Source organism: Phocoena phocoena, chromosome 1 (assembly GCF_963924675.1).
Source record: "Phocoena phocoena chromosome 1, mPhoPho1.1, whole genome shotgun sequence".
NCBI classification, from domain to species: Eukaryota; Metazoa; Chordata; class Mammalia; order Artiodactyla; family Phocoenidae; genus Phocoena; species Phocoena phocoena.
In genome coordinates this window covers 156,954,999-156,976,952 of record NC_089219.1, presented here as the reverse complement: position 1 = coordinate 156,976,952, position 21,954 = coordinate 156,954,999, and positions in this window count along the sequence as shown.

Here is a 21,954-nt window from a genome sequence, read left to right as displayed (position 1 = left end):
ATTCTATTTTATAAAAAACATATTTTCACTTTAATTTTCCTTCTGACTTCAGAGTATGAAGTACTACTCCCTCTGACCTGAGGAAGGGGAATGGTATTCCCCAGTACTGCCTCTTTTTCCAATTTCCTGAAGGTGAAATCCTTCTTTAGAAATGTCAGATGAGTATCAGTGAAGACAGATCCCCAGACTGTCAAAAAAACGTTGCTGTCCATTCTGTGCAGGACTTTCTAAAGGACTTGTGGCATCACACATCCTTATGCATCCAGGTCTCTCAATCTAGCTGCAGGACATGGCCATTTGCAATGACTTCACTGAGTCCATATTCCCTCTAGACAATTTCAACCTTCTTATTATTTTTTTGTATTTTATTGAAGTATAGTTGATTTACCATGTTGTGTTTAATTTCTGCTGTACAGCAAAGTGACTCAGTTACACATATACATACTCTTTTTCATATTCTTCTCCATTATGGTTTATCACAAGACATTGAATATAGTTCCCTGTGCTATACAGTAGGACCTTGTTTTTTATCCATCCTATTAACATATATAATAGTTCGCATCTGCTAATCCAAAATTTGCAGTCCTTCCCTCACCCACCCCCTACCATTGGCAACCACAAGCCTGTTCTCTATATCTGTAAGTCTGCTTTTGTTTCTAGATATGTTTATTTGTGTCATATTTTAGATTCCACATATATGTAATATCATATTGTATTTGTCTTTCTCTTTCTGACTTACTTCACTTAGTATGATAATCTCTAAGCCCATCCATGTTGCTGCAAACAGCATTATCTTATTCTTTTTAATGGTTGAGTAGTATTCCGTTGTATACATTTACCACATCCTCTCTATCCACTCATCTGTCGATGGACATTTAGATTGCTTCCATGTCTTGGCTATTGTGAATAGTGTTGCTATGAACACAGGGCTGTATAGCAGTTTTGAATTATAGTTTTTGAAATATACTTGAATTATAGTTTTGAAATTTTTGAATTATACTTTTTCTGAATTATAGTTTTGTCTGGGTATATGCCTAAGAGTGCGATTGCTGGATCATATGACAGCTCTATTTTTAGTTTTTTGAGGAAGCTCCATACTGTTTTCCATACTGGCTGCACCAACTTACATTCCCATCAACAGTGTAGGAGGGTTCCATTTTCTCCACACCATCTCCAGCATTTGTTATTTGTAGACTTTTTAATGATGACTGGTGTGAGGTGATACCTCATTGTAGTTTTTATTTGCATTTCCCTAATAATTAGCAATGGTGAGAATCTTTTCATGGGCCTATTGGCTATCTGTATGTCTTCTTTGGAGAAACGTCTATTCAACTTTCATATTCTTGACCTCTTTACCTCTCTCATCCCTTGGCTTAGCACTTGGTCTGTGACTATTTTGCTTTGATTATATGTTTGGTCAGGTTTTTTTGGCTCTGCATGACCAGCACTTTCAACCACAATTTTGTCCACATTAGGTCTCCAGTTCCTTCCACCACAGTCATGGGTAAGATGTGATCTTGTCTATCTTCATTCTCAGTATCCCCATTGGCCAGGCCCTCCATTAAAGAAGGACTAGAAAAGATCTGAAAGCTGCCTTTTCACCATTCTCCCAATCTCCTGCACAGTTGCTTATGACGGGAGGTTTGGGGACACACTGTGTATCTCTGCAAGTGACTTAGATTTCTCTTTTGCCCCCTACCATGTGGGGTCTCCTGTGAAGTTAGAGGGAGAAAAATGGAGAAACTCACATTTACCATGTGCCTCCTACATCAGGAACTGTGCTAGTTGTTCACTTAATATCTACATCACTGCCATTTCACAAAGGGGATAACTAAAGTTCACAGAAATTTACTTAACTTTTCCATAGCTGGTAAAGGGCAGAATTATGATTTGATCCCTATGCCTTTTTCTTTCCTCTCCGTATCAGTGCCTCACTTGAACATCTATTTATGGACATATAGCCCAATGTCTAGAGAATCAGATATAATGAAATTTGAGTTTCATATTATTTTTCCAATACCACTTAATAAATGATAATGAATATTGAACATATTCCTCTATTTATTCAAAAAACATTTATTGAATAAGTTCTATATCAGTCACTGTTCTAAGCATTTGGGATACATCAATGAAATAAAATGACAAAAATCCTTGCTTCTCGTACAGTTCACATTCTAGTGGGTCAGGGATAGAAAATAACCAATAAGCACAATAATAAATAAGTAAATTGTATAGTATATTCAAAAGTGTAAATAAACAGGAGAAAAGAAATAAAGCAAGATCAGGGGAATCACACTGTATGTGGTTTAGACAGAGGTTTATATTTTGAAATGGAGTGGTGATTGAGAAGATGACATTTGAGCTAAGACATGAAGGAGTCAAGAGGGCAACTGGATGGTAGAAGACTTTCCAAAGGCTCTGATGTGACTGAAGCAGAGTGAGCAGTATTGGGAGTCAGGGAGAGAGGAGGGAAGGAGAGGAATACAGAGACACTTGCACACAAAGGATTTTGGAAGGGTTTTTCTTTTACCTTTTTTGAAATAGGGACCCCTTGAGGGTGTCTGAGTAAAAAAGTGATTGATTAAGTTTAAAAGAGTGCTGTGTTGAGAATAGACTGAGATAGCTTAAATGTCTAATTTATCATTGTGCATTTACTATGTCTCATGCAGATTAAGACTGGATCTTAACAAGATCAAAATCATGGCAAATGTTCATTTCATTAGACTAAGATGAGCAGCTGAGAAGAGGTGGCTGTAGTCAAGCCTAGAATGTTAACAGTAATGGAGTGTAGGAAACATGGGGGCAAGTAATAACCAGAAAAGGAAAGTGTGGTCTCTGATTTAAGAATCTCGATTTATAACCCCAGGCTTACTTCCAGGATTGATCTCTTTAATGTTCATCTTTCTTTTCTCCGTTTTGTGAAAAGATTTCAGTTTCATAAATTGAATTTTCCCTGAACGATCCTATTTTCAGTTATACATAAAACTTTAAATTTCAATGTATGTGACAAAGAAAACACAAGACTTTGGGCATAATTCTTTTTTTTTTTTTTTTTTTGTATTTTTTGAGCATATGCCAGTAGCTACATGAAATTCTTTTAATACCTGTTAATTGATTCTTTTATATTCTCTGTTTTTCTTTCTTTTTTACCTACATAGTTCCCTTAAAGAATCCAAGACAAGGGACTTCCTTGGTGGCACAGGGGTTAAGAATCCACCTGCCAATGCAGGGAACACGGGTTTGAGCCCTGGTGCGGGAACATCCCACATGCCGCAGAGAAACTAAGCCCGTGTGCCACAACTACTGAGCCTGCTCTAGAGCCCGCGAGCCACAACTACTGAGCCCATGTGCCACAACTACTGAAGCCCATGCACCTAGAGCCTGTGCTCCACAACAATAGGAGACACCACAATGAGAAGCCTTTGCACCACACTGAAGAGTAGCCCCTGCTTGCCTCACCTACAGAAAAACCTGCACGCAGCAACAAAGACCCAACGCAGCCAAAAATTAATTAATTAAAAAAGAATCCAAGATAAGATGAATAGAAGAGCTTTCCAAATAAATGTGAGAATCTTCTCTCTCATCCTCTTTTGTTTTTACGAGTTCTCTCTTACTGAACTTAGAATTTAGAATGTGAAACAGATGTTCCTACTCTCAAATAGCAATTTGTATTTCTTTGATACTCTTTTCCCTCTCGTCTGAAACATGAATCATATTTATATGTATTAAATATAAGTTACAAAACATTTACCAAGCACCATTTAAATTCAAAGCACCAGTAACCCTCAAAGACTTCAGACAATACTACAAAGCTATAGTAATCAAAACAGTGTGGTACTGGCACAAAAACAGACATATGGATCAATGGCAAAGAATAGAGAGTCTAGAAATAAACCCACGCAGCTATGGTCAATTATTCTTTGACAAGGGAGGCAAGAATATACAATGGGAGAAAGACAGTCTCTCAGCAAGTGGTACTGGGAAAGTTGGACAGCTGCATATAAATCAATGAAGTTGGAACACACCCTCACACTATAGATAAAAATAAACTAAAAATTGCTTAAAGACTTAAATATAAGACATGATACCATAAAATTCCTAGAAGATAACATAGGCAAAATATTCTCGGACATAAATGGTACCAGTGTTTTCTTAGGTCAGTCTCCAAAGACAATAGAAATAAAATTTAAAAGTAAACAAATGGGACCTAATCAAACTTACAGGCTTTTACACAGCAAAGGAAACCATAAGCAAAATGAAAAAACAACCTACAGAATGAGAGAAAATATTTGCAAATGATGTAACCAACAAGGGCTTAATTTCCAAAATATACAAACAACTCATACAACTCAACAACAGAAAACAAACAATCCAATCAAATAATGGGCAGAAGGCCTAAATAGACATTTCTCCAAAGAAAACATACAGATGGAAAATAGGCACATGAAAAGATGCTCAACATCACTAATTATTAGAGAAATACAAATCAAAACTACAATGAGGTACCACTTCACACCAGTCAGAATGGCCATCATTAAAAAGTCTACAAGTAACAAATGCTGGAGACGGTGTGGAGAAAGGGAACCCTCCTACATTGTTGATGGGAATGTAAATTGGTGCAGCCAGTATGGAAAACAGTATGGAGGTTCCTTAGAAAACTAAAAATCAAATTATGCTATGATCCAGCAATTCACTCCTGGGCATATATCCAGACAAAACTATAATTCAAAAAGATACATGCACCCCTATGTTCATAGCAGCACTATTCATAATAGCCAAGACATGGAAGCAATGTAACTGTCCATTGACAAACAGATGGATAAAGAAGATGTGGTGTGTATATACAATGGAATACTACTCAGCCATAAAAAAAGAATGAAATAATGCCATTTGCAGCAACATGGAAGCAACTAGAGATTATCAGACTAAGTGAAGTAAGTCAGAAAGAGAAAAAGACAAATACCATATGACATCACTTATATATGGAATCTAAAATATGACACAAATGAACCTATCTATGATGCAGAAACAGACGCACAGACATAGAGAACAAATTTGTGGTTGCCAAGGGGGAGGGAGGGTGGGAGAGAGATTGACTGAGAGTTTGGGGTTAATAGAGGCAAACTATTACATATAGAATGGATGGACAACAAGGTCCTACTCTATAGCACAGGGAACTATATTCAATGTCCTGGGATAAACCATAATGGAAAGGAATATAAAAAAGAAGAAAAATTCAAAGTACCAGGCTGGAAATTGAAATATGAACATGGACAGGCAAACCCTCTGAGCTCCAGGAGCTCAAAATGTAGTGGCTGTCATTCCGGTGGGAACTTTGTTATGGGACCATTATTAAAAGCATCATCTAATATTTCTGCATGGCCATCTCGTGCATAGTCACACGAGATGTTAGAAATTCTTGCTAGCCACATTATAGCCCAGTCAACTTACACTTTTGGTGACTTTCTCTGCTCATTCTGGTCTTGTAAAATCACTATTGGGATTCAGAGTTGCAGGAGTACCTTATATATCTGAAAGATTTGTAAATAAATCCAGTATGCACAGATCTAGATTTAAACAATAGGTCAATTACTGATTATTCATTTTACCAAAAGATTCATAGCTAATTCCTTTAAGAAGCAAGCTCCTCTTATGTATTTAAAACTTTGATAAAATCCATTAAATATTCACAGTTGACATATTACTCTTTAGGGGTACAAGTATTAAATAGAGAGAGAGGTATATTTGTACCTTGGCAGTAGTAATAACTCCTATTAATTCCGTGAAGTGAAAAGATAACAGTATTGGAATTGGAGATTCCCTGAAGATAAAAATCTGTATCACAGAAACTGAAGGCAGTTACTTATACCAAAGGGAGAAAGGGAAGGAAGGAGGGAGGGAGGAATTCATTTGTCATTTCCTCAAGGACAGACCAAGTAGAAGAAAAAGGAAATGTACTTTTCCAGTTCCCTACTAATACAGGGAAAGCTTTTAGATGATATTTTATTTTTTAAATGCCTTTTCTATTTTCTGTTTGTGTTCATGTTGTATATGTATATTTTAAAAACTCATACTTTTGGTAAATATCACTATGTAATATATATTGTACTACTATATTCTATCTATCACATTTACCAGATCTATCTATCATCTACCTACCTATCACCTATTTATATAGCCATCTATCCTTCTACTCATCCAGCATAAAAATCTCTGCTCAAGATAACTACATTTTACAAGAAAATCTTTCCATTTCTAATTCTAGTCCACTCTGGAATCTAGAGTGATAAAAAATAGTTTCAAGAGGGAAAGATTATTGTGAGATTTTTCCTCTCTTCAATATATCACATTTCAGGGCATTCAACAAATCAAATGACAAAGTAGTCATTGCTACCTTAGAAGCTATGGAGAACAACCACACACATGCATACACATACCCCTGTCTTCTTAGAGTTTATCAACTACTGAAGAGACAGAAACCCAACATGTGATCCAATCACTGAAAATCAGCTTCTGCTACCAGCAACAGAGCACCCAGGGCAGGCAGGGGAGCTTGTGCCTAGAAGGTTCTGCAACCTTTACATGCAAGCTGAGGAGCACACCCCAAAATCATTTATTCAGTAGAGTCAAGATGTGAACATTCCTCACTCTTTTTCATGTTTTTACTTCATTTTGAAGAAAACAGCCCTGCCTAGTTCTCTTTTGAAAGAGCTGTGGTCAGGCCCAGTTTACAGGGGGCTTGTGCCCTTCACAGTCTGGCTCTTTAGCACACTTGGCTCCAGGCCACTGGTAACCAGTATAGCTCATAACCAAATGTCCTTCCCATTGCCAGGTTGTGGGAGGCCATGAAATGCTCACAGTGTGTCAATGGAATTCATCCAATGTGTGCCATACACTACCTTTCAAAAAAAATTGAAGTACAGTTGAATTACAATGTTCTGTTAATTTCTGCTGTACAGCAAAGTGATTCAGTTAAACATATATATACACTTTTTTAAAATATTCTCTTCCATTATGGTTTATCACAGGATATTGAATATAATTCCCTGTGCTGTACAGTAGGACCTTGTTTTTTATCCATCCTATGTATAATAGTTTGCATCTACTAACCCCAAACTCTCAATCCATCTCTCTCCAACCCTCCCTCCCCCTTGGCAACCACAAGTCTGTTCTCTATGTCTGTGAGTCTGTTTCTGCATCATAGATAGGTTCATTTGTGTCATATTTTAGATTTCACATATAAGTGATATGGTGTTTGTCTTACTCTTTCTGACTTACTTCACTTAGTACTATAATCTCTAGTTGCATCTATGTTGTTACAAATGGCATTATTTCATGATTTTTTTATAGCTGAGTTGTATTCCACTGTATATGTGCTTCCTGTACCTGGATTTCTGTTTCTTTCTTTAGGTTTGGGAAGTTTTCAGCCATAATTTCTTCAGATACCTTTTTGATCCCCTTTTCTCTTTCTTCCCCTTCTGGGATTGCTATTATGCGTAGATTGGCATGTTTTATATTATCCCATAGGTCTCTTATATTGCTTTTATTTTTTTTTCATTTGACTTTTTCTTGCTGTTCTGATTGGGTGATTTCCTTTATTCTATCTTCCAGATTGCTTATGCATTGTTCTGCATTATTCATTCTGCAATTCATTGCCTTTAGCTCAACTTTCTCTCTGCAAATGTGTTTTCTAATTTTTCTTGGCTCTTCTTTATAGCTTCTAGATCCTTTTTACAATAACTTTGCATTTCTGTCAATAGCCTTTCTTAATTCCTTCAGCATTTTTATTACCTCCTTTTTGAACTCGGGATCTAATAGACTGGAGAGGTCTGTTTCATTGTTTGTTCTTTAAGGGGAATTCTCCTGGTCTTTTAACTAGGAGTGGTTCCTCTGCTTCTACATTTTATTTATATTTCTCTTACTCTGTGAGTTTAGGAGAAACAGTTATTGACTGTGGTCGTAGGGGGCTATTTATAGGTGGGACTGTCCCTGTGTAGCTTGTGTGGGTTTAATATTTTTGGTGCAAGGGCTGTTTTTAATATGGATGCCTGCTGCCTCTTTCCTCAGCATGGACTGGCCATTATCCCCTTGGTAGGGGCTGTGTAGATGCAGCTGCTGGTTCTTGGCAGCAATGGCAGGTTTTGAGCTCCCCTGTAGCCCTTGAGTGCGGCTCACAACTGCTCCTGGAGGCCGGGAAGGAAGGGGCTGCCATACACTACCTTTTGATCAAAGGGATCTGTAGGAGAGAAGCAGTAACAACAATTCAAACCAAGAAAACATATCCCATTTCCCAAGGGAGAAAGAGTCACAGCTTGAGAGGACTCTTTCTTTCAGGTCCCCACAGAAAGCATTGCCGGATGGCCCCCAAAAGTGGTGGGGAAAGTGAGCAAACACACAGGGTCTACTCCTGGAGACTGCCTCAGGCAAGCGTGTGATTCATGTGCCTGGGTACTGTACTCTGAAGCTGGGGTCTTATCTTGGTGATTTAGTGGCCTGAAGGAGCTTTGGCAGCGATTACATACACTTGACTCAGGAATGAAGCGTATGCTTGGCAGAACATGACTCATTATTTTCTGATAATGTTTACATCCTGATCAGTGTCCTCAGATTAAAACTACTGTCCATTGTGCGGTGATGTCCGTGTGTGACTACAGCTCAGCACAGGGGTGCAGGCACTGTCCTGAGCTTTCACAAAGTGCCTGCTGAGCTACAGCCTCATGCGGCTACAGGCACACTGACTTGCTCTGTAGTTTTCCTCTTCTTCTTCTGTGATGCATTTTTACCCTAAACACAGATTCAGTGATTAAAATGATCAAATGATAAGAAGCACCAGTTTTTTCGTCACTCAAATCTGGATTCAAATCCTCTTTCCACTAGTTAGCAAATGGGTGAAACTGAGCAAGTCATCTAGGCTCTGAGGCTCAATTTACTCATCAGTGAAATGGGGATATTAGCATACCACTCACTGCCTTACTTTGAGGAATAAATTAGATGATGTATTTAAGCTTCTCTTCAAGGAAATTGGCATGACTAGAGTGTAAGAAACACTATTTATTACTATCGGCAAATCTGTCTCCAAAGCTGCTTCTGTGAACTGGGTGGTAGGCGACCATATTCCTGCTGATTTATTCAGTAGCTGCAGCTGAACTCAGTCCACCTGAAATAGAATTTTCTATCTGGAAGGGGATGCTGCAAGTAAGATTCTAAAATCTGGAATTGGCTGAGTGAAAGAGGTGGGACTTTGGACAGTTAGGACTCAGATATTTCAGGCTACAAATCTGGTGACCCTTATTATGTGATGGAAAAACATTTGGTCAGATTGCCACCTGCTGTTCTTTGGAATACAGACCATGTGCTATGGCAGCTTTGCTATTAGCATAAGTAGTAGGAAAAATCCAGAACCCCGGCATGAGGTTATAGACTTTTTTTCTGAAGGAGAGCTCTGTACTCAGCCTAGAGTTTGCTAATCTGTAAGCAGGGATGGGAGAGGTATTCTTTACCTGTGGCCTGCATTCTAAATTCACTGCAAAGCCTATATTTTGCATACATGCAGAATTTTAAAAATAAACGTATTCTTACCAAGCTCAGTATCTGAGTTTCTTATACACAGTCTCCTAAGTGTTCTTTAGACAAATGCCAATTAACTAAGATCATATTATGCTTGATATCTCCCCACTAATGCCTATTATATTTTAAACTACCTCAAAACATGGCCATTAAGCTATGGAATAGAGGACTTGGAAGAGCCCAGAGATCAGCAGGTGAGGGAAAGGAATCTTCAAGCTAAATATCATGTCTAGATGAAATATTTGTCTGTGGTTATTCACACATGGAATTAACTGACCAAGAGCAAAAAGATTGGAAATCTAAATTTTTTATGGAACTATATTGCCAAAGGCCATAATTATTAAACCTCTAAGTCCATTCCTGTATCCCAAATTCAAACCAAAAGAAGTGGGCCCAAAAAATCTGTGACCCCCTAAGGGAAGTTATCCTCTACAAAGCCTACTTCATATGTAGTCTTGTATGACAATGGTCAAGAGATGGTCTCCCAGGGAGTAGAATGTGAGGCTGTTGGATTGAGTAAACCCAGGAATGTATCCTAGTGATAGAGCACAGAAGTTCTGAGCTTTCCTGCCTGGCAATGTTTGGTATTTACTCTGGTAATATCTCTGCTATGTGCTTTCCATGGTTCTCTTTCCCAAATAGGAGTTAATATTGCCCTTAACCTGTTCCTCTTTTTAACCATTAAATATTGAGTGTTCTGGGGAAAGATAGCTTGTCTTTCAGTTTACCAGTAATTAGACTATGTGAAGTCCCATATAGATCTGATGGAAAGGTTGCACCCAGAGACTTTGAAGAGCTAAATGAAGCAAATAAATTAGGCTTTGAGGTTGATGCCTTTGAGGAGCAATGCTAACATATTCTGCCTTGGAAGGAAGGGTGTGTGTGAATGTTGGGTATCCGAAGGAGTTGACTATGACAGATATAACTAATTGTCTCAATAGCCATTCTCCCCTTACTTACTAAAGAAACTCTAATTTTATCTGAAGTGGCAAACAAACAATCCCACTTACCAATCAATCACCCACTTATCAATCACCTTCCACTTACCTATAACCTCCCCAGACTTCCTTGAATAGTCATCTGACCCACTTGGACTAATGAGATACAAGCAGAAATCTATTGGCTAGGTCTCCAGAGTTTTTATTTTCCTGATTAAAAAAGAATAAAGCTGTTTAGCATTTACTATTTGCCCCTCATCTTCCTCTCTTCTTTTACTTTTGGCTGGAATTAAGACTCAGAGCCTGAAGGTGGAGGAGTCACCTTGAGACCATTAAGACAGAAGCTGCATGCTGAGAATGGTGGAGCAGGTAGCTAGCAGGAAGCTAGCTCCTGGTGACTTCCTTGAGCAGTTGCACCATCTATGGATTGACTGTCAATTTCTAGATTCCTTCTTATGTTAGAAAGTCCCTTACTTGTTTAAATCCCTGCAGTTGAGTTTTTGTGTAAATACACGTATACGGCCACGTTTTACTAAACTGTGGCTTGGTTGCCAAGATAAATAAGAGATCATGGAAAAGAGAGGAAGGTCAAACATTCTTAGTTTTGGGAAGTCCATAGAAGCAATACCTGAAATGATGTAAATGGCAATGGGGTTGTGAAGGAGGCAACTGTGAGCTTTATATAGTGAGGGTGATGGTACCTAAGGAAGTTGAGGAGGCAGAAGAGTGCGACTGTGCCAGAGGTCAAAAGGAGAGGTGAGGCCAAGAGGGGGCAGTGGTACTCTCTTAGGTAAAAGACCTTGGGACAGATGAAGGCCCATGTCAAACAGAGTTACCCTGCCTGGGCCCAGGAATATAGTAGCAAGCTTCGCTAGGAATGGACATGTTGGGACTCAGAGGTGGAAGAATCAGCAGAATGATCTCCCCATCTTCTGGACATTCTATGAAGAGTCATGTTTGGGTTGTAACATGGGTCTTCTTTTCTTCCGTCATTTTCTTCTGAATGAGGACAGTCATTCAGGGGACTAAAAAGGCTGGGTTTAGGTTTTGTGCTGGCTGTTCAGGGGAGTTGTCTGGGTATGCCGCTTTCTAGCATCTGATATGCCTGAGGGAAGTTGGGGATAGATAGGCAAGGCGAGCTATCATTTAGGCCTTCAAATCACCCTCAGTTACTCCTGTTTGACTCGTAATAGCCTGGGAAGACATTTATTTGCCTTTAATATACTTTTTACCTACTAATTCCATGAGATGTGATATTAGGCATAGAGTCTCCTTGTCTAATGAATATATAACAGAATTCTAGTCAAGAAAAGTGATTACATCTTAGTTACCTGTATTATAAACATCTGAATAATTTCAGTGGTCTCTCTGATTTTTCCTGATTTCTGTTCCTGCATTTTAAGAAAATACAAAGGAAAAGGCCCTCTAAGATACAGCAGGCTTCCAAGCTTCAAGCAGACCTCAACTTGGAAGGCCTGAAATTGAAAGCACTGGTAATGGATTTGCTCAAATCAAGCAGAATAAAGTCATCCCTCCTGGCATGTATAAAAACAATCATAATCTTCAAGTAGCATGTACTACATAGATGTCGTGACCATGCCTCTCTTTTTAACATACTGATAAAGAAAACAAGAAATGGAATAAAACAATGAGGAAATCTGTCCATCCCTGCTTTTGCTTCCATTATTAGTTTTAACAGAGATTATAAGGTCATAGTGGTTTGCCCATCAGACCTGGCTCATAGGCCAGCTATGTTTGGCCCAGTGTTTTAAGAGATTTTCTAAGTACTTGTTGTTAAGCCAATGGATCAGAGACTATTAAGAACACATCTGTAGTTAAGGACATTAGGTTTCTTTATATTGTTGCCATAGGGGTGATCTCACTCTGGGGAAATTTCTGGTAAAGGGCTGTTGAAAGGGTCTTCTTTTAGAGGTTGGGCTTGTGTTCGATTTTGAGGAGGAATTGGGAAGCAGATACCAGTTCTGGATTTCAGACTACCAAGAAACTAGGAAAATTCAGGCATTGAGTATCTTAATAATTTGTACCTACAAGGTGGGATCATTATATGAGTCTAGATATACGATTGTTAAAGAAGCAGTATCCACTCAGAAATAAGAGATGTTAGCCAGAAGAGGAGTTTTAGCCATTTTTGTGTCATGGGGTGACCTCATCTATGTCTTGTTCTGAACATGGTCATGGAGTGACCTTATTTGTCTTGCTTTGAGTATTATAATTTGGGGGTAACATTGTGGTCTGGTTGTCAGTAGGGCCATTTTTTTACTTTCTCATTATCAACATTTTAAAAATCAAGAGATTTTCACCTAATCTGAATTTGTCTATTTGGGGAAAAAAATGGAAATATTGGACAATGCTGGGCTTTTATTTCCAGATGACACTAATTGGCTATTTTATCTCCAGTTTGCCACAGTCTCCACCCACTTATTGTTTGCTAACAGGCATACTTTATTCTTTCATGTTATTTTCCTGACCTTTATAGACGTGTGCATTTTAAACCTCTGGTCTAGATAATTAGCTAACCTCTGTTTTGCAATGGCCTAGGTCTTTTCAGTTATTGAAAATGTTTAATTCTCAAACTTTCTTCACAGTTATTAAAATGAAAGTATTTACCATCATTTAACTAAATCTCTATGCATTAAATTTTGGTCTATATAGGACCAAAATTCTATAGGAAAATAAAATGAAATCCTCAAAGAATATATTACTTTTCAACTGATTGATGAGTCTCTAAATGACTCAGCTGATTTATGTTGGATTTTAAAGGTAGTAAGCTAGAACACATCTTTCAAGGTAAATCCCATAGGATGCTTGTAATTTGTCCATCAGTAGGACTCTTGAATACAAGTGACAGAATAATCTCACTCAGAGTGGCTTAAACAAAAATAATTTATTGACTCACATAACTAAAAAGGCAAGGGGAATATTTGTCCATACTGCTCGATCTAGGCACATAAATAGAGCCATCTATTTACATCTTTTTAGAGTCTTTTCCATTTCTCATCTGGTCTTCTTTTGTTGGCTTCCTTCTCAAGCTCTGCATGAAAATGGCAGATATATATTAAACTATACAAATATAGTTTAATGTTTGACTCTCTTCTCTTTTTGAAAGCTGCACATTCATTTTTTTTAAGTTCTCAATTCGATTATTCCATTTCATCCCCTAGGTGAATAAATTAACAAACTTAATAAAAAAAAATCATTACTGAATGCTCTATGCCAGACACTGCTGAGTGATAGGAATGCAAAGGCAAACATAACACATTTCCTTCGTTCAAAGAGCTCAGAGTTCATTAAGGGATTCAGACAAATGGGCAAATAATCACAATCTAATGGGATGAATGCTATTATACCCATATGTACATGGTGCTAAGAGACCATAGCTATCAGATCCAACTCGGCCTGAGTAGGGAGTGGGTGGTCAGGGAAGCTTGCATACAATAAATACCCCTTGATCACTTACCATGTTCAGATAGTATGCTGAGGGATGGGGTTACAGTGGAGATAAGAAAGCCCTCACAGGTCTTACCATCCTTAAAAGAGGAGGAGGAATTTGTCAGATGGAAGATTGTTAGTGACATTCCTAACAATGTTAGTGACATTCTCTTTGACCTAGAAGTTGTCCTTCTACTGCCCCTCCCCTGAGCAACTCAAATAAACTAAAAACAATACTCACCATAGCCCTGCTGCTAATTTCATTATTGGCAACCCTAATGATCCTAAATTCACACTTCACCTTGGCCAGCATAATGCCAATCATCCTATTAGTGCTCACATTCTGAGAGGCCACACTCAGACTATCCTTACTAGTGATAGTATCAAACATATATGGCACCGACTGCATACAAAATCTTAACCTCCTCCAATGCTAAAATTTATTGTTCCTATGATTATATTAATACCCCTGACTTGGCTATCAAAAAGTAATATAATTTGAATTAATGCTACTGCCCATAGCCTGCTAACTAGCCTCACAAGCCTGCTCCTCCTTAATCACTTTAATGATAATAGGCTTAATTTCTCATTAATGGAATAATAAATAATTAGTGCTAAGACATGACTTGTTTAGAGAACTCCAAGAAGTTCAATGTGCCTGGGAGAGGGGCAGAAAGTCAAAATGAAGAGAAAGAAAAACTAAATCACAAAAAACCCTGAATGAATGAATTGTATATTGTAAAAATGAGGAGCATTTGAAGTCTTTTCATTGGGGTAGTAATGTAATCAAATTCTTATCTTATGAAGATAATTCTAGCATTGGTGTGGAAATGGATTAGAGCAGTGGCCCCAACCTTTTTGGCACCAGGGACGGGTTTCATGGAAGACAATTTTTCCATGGACAGGGTGGGGTGGGGGGCAGGGATGGTTCAGGCGGCAATGTGAGTGATGGGGAGCTATGGGGAGCGGCAGATGAAGCTTCTCTCACTCACCCACCACTCACCTCCTGCTGTGCGGTCCAGTTCCTAACAGGCTGCAGACCGGTATGGGTCTGCAGCCTGGGGGTTGGGGACCCCTGGATTAGAGAAAGCTGAGATAAGAGGAAGGAGACCAATTAGAGATATATGATAACTTTTGAGCTGAGGATTTGGATTAAAGGATGTGCAGTGGAGGGAAATTTTAAGAGACAGTCTAGAAGTAGAATTAATGAGATTTTGTGACCAAAATATAGGAACAGTCCACAAATGAAGGCTGAAGATGACTCTTGGACTTTTGCCTTAGGCATCTTGGTGATTAGTGGTGATATTAACAAAGGCAATGGAAGGAGCAGAAGATTGGTGGATGGTGTGAGGAGGGGAAGATAATGAATTCCACTTTGAAGATATTAAGTTTGAAGTAGTGGCCTGATATTAAAAATGCCAGAAAGCAATTGAATGAGTGGGTCTGCAACTCAGGAAACAGGAACTAAGATATATAGATTTATTTAGAACACATCAACCAGGGGATCGAAGACAAGAAGTTAGGATTACTCAGGGAGAATGTTTAGAAATTTTAGAGGAAGACTAGGTTGGTGCCTGGGCAAATTTGGAATGTAGTTGAGCAAAGAGAACCCATGGAAGCAGAGTGACAGGTAAAAAGATAGGTAAAAGATTTTTTTAAAGAAAGGAAAGAAAGTATTTCTGAAAGGAAAGTGTAGACAATAATGCCAACAGTTGCAGAAGTGAAGTAAAATAAAAATGAGGAGTAGATTTTAGATTTGGCACCTTGATGTCTGTAATAGTTTTGGGTATAGGTGAGGAGATAAGTATAAAAAGCCAGGAGGGTGGAGGAAAGAATGGAAGATGAAGAAATAGTGGATGTATGTTGCTTTTTCCAAAAGTTTGGCTATTAAGGAGAAAAGAATGATAGCTAGAGGAATTCTCAGAACAGAGGTTAACTTTTGTTTGTTTGCTTAATTATTGTTTATTTTATTCCAGGTGGGGAAGAACTGAATATATTTACTTATAGACAAGGTACAGCCATGGAGAATAAGTTCCTACGGGGTTGTGAGAGGATTCATGGAGCAAGAACAAACTGGAGGCAGGAGATGATGAAATTTAAAGAACAGCCAGAGGGATTAGCTCACTGGCTTTCAGACTTGTCTGTGCCTTAAATTCACCTGGAAAGCTCGAATGCAATGCCAATGCTGAGACTCTGTTCTGAATTTCTGAGACTGGGGCCAGGGAATGGATACTTTTTAATAGCTTTGCAGATAACTTCAACATATAGTCAGCATTTCCTAAAACAAATAAGACGTATCCAAGCTCATCAAAGTGTTAAAGGGTGAGGAATATTTCCAAGGCTAGAACATCATGAAGGGAGTTTGAGATGATCCTCTCTCAATTCTAGGCACTAATCAGGACTTTATTTTTTTTCTGGCATCTGACAAGTTACAGAAATAAGATATGGAGGCCATGAAAGAGGTCCAGAGAAGCACAAAAGAATAACAAAGTTGAAGTACTTGTCCTCCAGGGCCCAGGGGTGTCAAGGAATTTCTCTGGTCATATGAATGGCTTTGAGATGATGAAAACTATGTTTGAAGAGGATACTCTTTTTAGAAAATATAGAGAAAATAGATATAGAAAGGGAGTAAATGAATTCTAGGGATCTTTTTGATCCTTGGGAAAACTTCTATATTGAATAAGCCCCATAAAGTTCCTCTCATTTCTGAAAGGAAACAATAAGACAGAGCTCTAACTCCAAAACATTCCCTCAACACACACACACACACACACACACACACACACACACACACACGTACACACGTACACATGGAGAAAGGGAGCTAAACCTAAAACAAAAAACCAATATTGGGGATTTTTATGAATATGTTTGTCTACAGGCAGCAGAAAATATGACTTCACTGACTTAGCAAATAGGAACTGCTTATGTAATATGACTATCAAAGTAGCTGTTAGTGTTGGTTCAATGACTTGATAAGACACCTCATGATTCACTTGCTTTGCCTTTTGTTTTTTCATCCCACGCTCAACACCTTATGTTGTAAGATAAGCACTCCTCTTCCTGGCACCAACACACATTCAAGGCTAGGAAAGGAAGGAAGGGCAGGAGGTTATGCAGGCTGTGACTTTTCTATTTTATCAGAAAAGAAAAATCTCCCTCAGGAACTTCTGCTCCCTGGCAGAGAATGCTAGCTGCTTATCCAACATTTGTCCTCCCATAGTCCTCAATAACAGAACCCAATTTTATTTTGGGTGTCACTGTGCTCAGCTAAAAGACTATATGTCCCAGCTTTCCTTGCAGCTAGGTCTAGTCAATAAGACAACAGGGGGCTTCCCTGGTGGTGCAGTAGTTGAGAGTCCGCCTGCCGATGCAGGGGACGCGGGATCGTGCCCCGGTCCGGGAAGATCCCACATGCCATGCCGTGGAGCGGCTGGGCCCGTGAGCCATGGCCGCTGAGCCTGCGCGTCCGGAGCCTGTGCTCCGCAACGGGAGAGGCCACAGCAGTGAGAGGCCCGCGTACACACAAAAAAAAAGAGTAGCGGGGAGGTCAGCATATACGTGATTTTGGTGAAGGGGGATAAGTGTAATCAAGCACCCATTTTGGCAAAAGGTTGCTGCTAGTCATGAGGAGCAGACGTCACCATTAATGATTTTAGTGCTTTTCTAGATATGAGAAGATGCAAGAAACTGGGGTCATAAAATTGTCTTCTGAAAATACCTATCTGAAGACCTATTCAGCTGGTTTTCCCAGAGCACAGAGTGTCTCATTCCTGATCTCAGCCTTGAACTTCTTTCAGGGTGTGTTGAAGGTCAGCGACTGCAGTGGCGATTTCTTTCTTCCATAACCAAATGGCGAGCAACAATTTTTAGCTGGCAGGCTTTTTTTTTGCGGTACGCGGGCCTCTCACTGTTGTGGCCTCTCCCGCTGGGGAGCACAGGCTCCGGACGCGCAGGCTCAGCGTCCATGGCTCACGGGCCCAGCCGCTCCGCGGCACGTGGGATCCTCCCGGACCGGGGCACGAACCCGTGTCCCCTGCATTGGCAGGTGGACTCCCAACCACTGTGCCACCAGGGAAGCCCTGGCAGGCTTTTTATACATATCAATTTATTAGAGAAATTACCTACCAAGTGGTTAATTTTGGCACAATGCACATACTCTGATTGGGTTGTGGCAAGAAGTCCCTCATGAATGCCATGTTTTTCTCCCAGAGAGAGTAGCATTTGAGGGCATTGCTACATTTATGCAAAGTTGAGCAGTTTGTCAGGGTGACTGCCAAGTGACAGATCTTATCTGAGGTGCTTTTAACTATTCAGCATACTCCATGTGTCTTCATTTTAATTTAATCTTGGAAGTCCTTGTTTCTGGACAGAATGCTAAGCTGAGGGTGGGCTCTGCCCAGTGGCCTCCATTGTCACTTTGGGGTGTCTTTTCGTCATGTCACATGGCTACTGCCACTCCTCTTTCTATGGAACTATTTAAGCCTGTGAAACCCACCTCCTGTGGAACAGCTGTTTCTCTTCCCCACTTTTGTCTCCACTGAAGAGTCACTCAGCAGCTTCTGTTGATGTTTTTGAAGCTTTGGAGCCCAGTGAGGACTGAATTTTTCTCATGTTGCCTCAATCTTTTAGACTCTAAGCACAATTCCTTCTGCTCCACCTTTTCTGCAGGTGTGGGATACAGCTCTGCCATTACACTTTTCTTTTTAGAACTTCTAAGTTGTGTTTAATTTGCTGATTTTATTCATTCCTTTCTTTCTCTAAAACTGCAGGACCCTCCTGGCACAGGCTGAGATACCTACATGTCCCTGAAGTTCATTCAGCTACTCTTCAAGTGTTTAAAAACATTCAGCCTGGGCTTCCCTGGTGGCGCAGTGGTTGAGAGTCCGCCTGCCGATGCAGGGGACATGGTTCGTGCCCCGGTCCAGGAAGGTCCCACATGCAAAAATTCAGCCTTTGGATGAGCTACCTCTATTCAAGGCTATCCATTCACAATTTGCTCCTTCGCCCTGAGAACAGAATGGAATTTGGGCAGTGACTCTAGCACTTTCCACCTAAGCTTTAAATTAATAATTTAAAGGTAAATTCTCCTTAGTGTCAACATTCCAATACCTGGAATGCTGTTCATTACCTTGAAATTTAAAATAAAAAATTTCTGCTCAACAATGCCTAAAAGACCTGTATATGGAGAAATTCTCTTTGTCTTAAAGTTGAATCCTTACCTCAGCTACAAGTACTTAGAGAAATTATGCCTTCTAGTCCAAGGTCAGGCTGTGGAGATACTGCATGCTGATACTTGGCACTGTTTTCCAGAATGCTGGTACCTTCAGCTTTGTCTCCATAGAAACAGCAGTTTACTGTGGCAAAGTTGCCATAAACTCGTGTGAACCACTAAGGTGAAAAATCCAACATGGCTGAGCCTGACACCCAAAGCTGCGTACCTTGGTGATGACAGCTAAAAACTAAACAAAGGCGCAGTTGTTAAGACACAGCCACATGGCTCTGAATGGCCTCTCTAGGTTTTCAGGGTCCAAGCTGTGTACTTACTGAAGCCCACACCTAAATTCCCATGCCTTGGCCTCAGCTAAAGACTCACCATGTCTTATTTTGGTCTGGTTCTCAGATTTCTGGCCCAATCCAATAGATGTTGTACACATCTATTTTTTCCCCCCTGCCCAAGTATTGAACCACTTGAAAAAAGAAAAAAACAATAAGTTATAGACTGGATGTCTGTGTCCCCCTGAAACCTAATGCCTGAAGGGATGGTCCTAGGATATGGGACCTTTGGGAGGTGATTAGGTCATGACAGTGGAGCCCTCATTAATGGGATTAGTACCTTCATACGAAAGAGAGCCCAGAGAGCTCATAGGATTATCACAGTAGCATAACAATGAACTCTATTGTGTGGGATTTTTGGTAAATTTACATTGCATTTCTCTTGGGTAAACACTTGGAAAGTGAAATCTTGGCTAATAGGGTAGGCACATGTTCAGCTTTAGAATGTATGACCAGTTTTCTAAAGGGATTTATAATTTATTTTATTTACAATTTATCCAAAGGGATTTACCAATTTATATTCCCATCACCAGTGTAGGAGAGCTCTGGTTGCTTTACATCCACATGAACATGTTTTTTTCAGTCTTTTTAATTTGGGTCATTCTGGTGGTTGTGTAGTCATATCTCTTTGTGCTTTTGATTTCCATTTTCATGATGACTAATGATTATAAACATATTTTCATATTCTTACCAGCCCTTAAATATCCTTTTTTGTGAAGTACATTCTCAAGCATCTCCTCCAATTTTCTGGGCTAGTTTGATGTTTCTGGGTTGTTTGATGTTTGCTTATTCATTTGTAGGAGTTCTCTATACATTTTGTATTTGCATCCAGACCCAGGACATCTCTCTCAGTACCACAATGAGTCCATACATAAGCATCCTGGAGGTACAGGGAGTTATACCACCTTTTAGGGTAAAAATTTTGACCAGCAGCTGACAAGAGTTAATAGGTTAATGTGTTCCCTTTTTATCTTACTTGGACAAGCATCCTGAAAGCATGCTGTATAGTCTTAGTCAGTCCCATGGAATTGAGACACCAGTTGCCTGCATCAGAGGCCAAGTCAATAATTTACCCTTAAACTCCAATATCAAAAGCATTCTTCCAAGACTTTTTTAAGAGCTGCCTCCCCTCGGACAATTTATCCTTTTGTTGAATTTCTTTAAATATCACATAGTATTTTTTTAATGAACAGTTCAAATTTATTCACCCTTAACTTCCACACAGCAATTAATATGTTTGAAAAGGCATTTGCTATATTTACAGCACTGTGCTCAGCCCTTTATATGTATATCAGCAAATTCTCACACACACACAAAATAATTACTGGTACTAGCTCTATTTTACAGATAAGAACTTTGTAAGTAGCAGTTTAGTAACTTACTCAAGGTTGTGTAGCTAGTATGAACTGAAACAGGAAACCAAACTCAGATCTTTTTTCAAAACTCCTGTTTGAGGGACTTCCCTGGTAGTCCAGTGGTTGAGAATCCACCTTCCAATGCAGAAGATGCAGTTTCGGTCCCTGGTCGGGGAACTAGGACCCCACATGCCACGAGGCAGCCCGAGTGCCACAACTGGAGAGAGGCCTGTGGGCTGCAACAAAAAATTTCTCATGCTGTGTCTGGGACCCGATGCACCCAAATAAACAAATAAGTAAATATTTTTTAAAAATAAAGCTTTTGAAAATAAAATCCTGTTTGATTAATTACAATGTTCTGCTGCTTTACTATGATTGTAGTTCTACATCCAAACATGATAAATTTGCTGCTGATATCACATGACATAATTTTCAGTGTGTTCCCTAAGACTTCTTCTCATTATTTTCATATGTTAATGAGGAGGAGGAGAAGGATAAAGATGAGGATGATGACAATGAATCACTTAGTCTGATATCCCTTATAAAAGAAAAAGTAGGGAAATCTCTGGGGGAAAATGTCATTCACCTCAAGAGGAACAGATGGCTCAAGCTTACAAGGAGCTACGCAAACACAACTAGGAAACTGGAGCCTTTTCTAAGCATACAGTGGGCTAATAAAGAAAACAAACATTTACTAACCAGTGTTGAATGAGATAACAGGAAAAAGAACTGCAGCCATAATCATAGGGCTTTGGGCAAGCCAGGGAGAGCATAAAGGGAATCTTATCCTATAGCAACATGGTTAGTTTCCCATTTGCCCATCCTGAGAATGTTTAATCTCTATTTTACTACTGTTGGCTCACTGAAGACAGAGATTGGAGTGAAAGGATCAAAGATTTTGGGGCTGCACGTGCTTGGGTTTAATACCCGGACTTGGCCACTTACCAGCTATATGTCTTTGCGGAAGCTGCTTGATGTCTCTATGGTTCAATTTTCTCATCTGAAAAATGAAACTAATAAAAGCCTGGCTTTGCTGGGATTTTGCGGAGGTAGGTGTCTGGAATTGTTTCCTTGGCAAACATAATGAA